A 2,521-nucleotide genomic window follows, 5' to 3' on the forward strand; every position below is an offset into this window, starting at 1 on the left:
TATTTTTATTAGTTTTTAGTTAAAATTCACTTTTCTGGACTTTACTATGAGTTTGTGTGTTTTTCTATGATTTCAGGTATTTTCTGGCTGAAATTGACGGACTTGAGCAAAAATCTGATTCAGAGACTAAAAAGGACTGCAGATGCTGTTGGATTCTGACCTCCCTGTACTCGAAGTGGATTTTCTGGAGCTACAAAAGCCCAATTGGCACGCTCTCAATGGCGTTGGAAAGTAGACATCCTGGGCTTTCCAGCAAAATATAATAGTCCATACTTTGCCCGAGATTTGATGGCCCAAACCGGCGTTCCAAATCAGCTCAGAAATGTCCGGCGTTAAACGCCGGAACTGGCACAAGAATGGGAGTTAAACACCCAAACTGGCATAAAAGCTGGCGTTTAACTCCAAGAAGAGTCTCTACACGAAAATGCTTCAATGCTCAGCCCAAGCACACACCAAGTGGGCCCGGAAGTAGATTTTTATGTCATTTACTCATCTTTGTAAACCATAGGCTACTAGTTCTCTATAAGTAGGACCTTTTGCTAATGTATTTTCATCTTTAGATCTTTGAATCTTTTGATCACGTTTTGGGGGCTGGCCTCTCGGCCATGCCTAGACCTTGTTCTTATGTATTTTCAACGGTGGAGTTTCTACACACCATAGATTAAGGTGTGGAGCTCCGCTGTACCTCGAGTATTAATGCAATTACTATTGTTCTTTTATTCAATTCAGCTTGTTCTTATTCCAAGATATTCATTTTCACCTAAGAACATGATGAATGTGATGATTATGTGACACTCATCATCATTCTCACTTATGAACGTGTGCCTGACAACCACTTCTGTTCTACAAGCAAACGAAGCTTGAATGTTTATCTCTTGGATTTCTTAATCAGAATCTTCGTGGTATAAGCTAGAATTGATGGCGGCATTCAAGAGAATCCGGAAGGTCTAAACCTTGTCTGTGGTATTCTGAAACAAAGCATCTTCATACGCTTATCTGAAATTCCCACCAATGAATTACATAAGTATCTCTATCTTTATCTTTATGTTTTATTCATCATTCATAATCATTTGAGTTTGCCTGACTAAGATTTACAAGGTGACCATAGCTTGCTTCATACCAACAATCTTTGTGGGATCGATCCTTACTCGCGTAAGGTTTATTACTTGGACGACCCAGTACACTTGCTGGTTAGTTGTGCAAAGTTGTGATAAATAGTTGAGATTGCAATTGTGCGTACCATGTTGATGGCGCCATTGATGATCACAATTTCGTGCACCAACACACCGCCGGACCACCTTTGCCGGGAAGACTTTCGATGCTTCACCTTGAATACCCCTTAAAACCACCAGACCGATTAACCATCGGCTCTGATACCATTTGTTGGGCCGACCGTGGAGAGCTCTCGACAACCGGGGAGACTTCGGGGAGGAATCAAGTGAGAGAATATAAGATGAAAAGACATCACATCCAACTCAAAACCTTAAAGTGTCAAGTAAATGGGTCTCTCATCTTATAAACTCTTCACTCTTCCTTGCTTTTTTTGACGTGGGACTAATTTTGACGCTCCTTACACTTGCAATACTAACGAATATCACTACAAATTTAGTATTAAAAGTGTTTCCTGTTGTGGTGGTAGTTAACTAATTCAACATACCTGTATTGATTATTATTCAAAGACAAATAGTGTCTAAAAAATGAAAATGAACTATGTTGAATAATAATATATTAGCATAGAAAAATGAGAGTGAGAGATATCGCGGAATAAAAATCTTAAATAACAAACAATAAAGGAATAATAGAGACATAGAGTAAACACATATGATTTAACTTGATCTTTTTAAATACTTGTCCTAAAACAAAAAAAATATTAATATAAAAGTAAATTTAGTAACATATAAACGTGAGCAAATAAAATTAAACTAAATTAAAATTTATATGTAATTATTTTTATATAAAATTAATAATAAAAAATTATTAAATAAAAATTTAAACAAAGACCAACAAGCCTGTATCATAATGTATTTGGAATAGTAATTATTAGTGAAATAAAAATATTTGTACAAATCATTAAAGTAATTCCATTTTCAACGGTAAAAAAAATAAAATCTTAGTGATATTTTGAATTATTCATGAACAGCACAGTAAAGAAGATTAAAACGTTTATAACTCCCATAAATTGTTTAAATTTTTATTTAATAATTTTTTATTATTAATTTTTACATAAAAACAATGGCAAGCATGTGAGTCTTCACTATTTTATAAATAAAAAAGTATACAGAACTAAGTGTTTAACTAGTTAAAAAGTGAGCAACTTAATTAATTATAATTATTAATAATTAATTTTAAATTTTTAAATTCAAAATTTAAAAAATTTTTATTTGACTAAGTAAATCTAATTAAAACTTATAAAAATATTTCTTTTCTCTTCCACATTAACCTACTCACCTTTAAAAATTTCTACAAAAATTTATGTTCACTCAATTCCAATCCAAATATTATTATCTCATTCACTTGTTTC

The sequence above is a fragment of the Arachis duranensis genome, chromosome 2 (assembly GCF_000817695.3).
Source record: "Arachis duranensis cultivar V14167 chromosome 2, aradu.V14167.gnm2.J7QH, whole genome shotgun sequence".
Lineage (NCBI taxonomy): Eukaryota > Viridiplantae > Streptophyta > Magnoliopsida > Fabales > Fabaceae > Arachis > Arachis duranensis.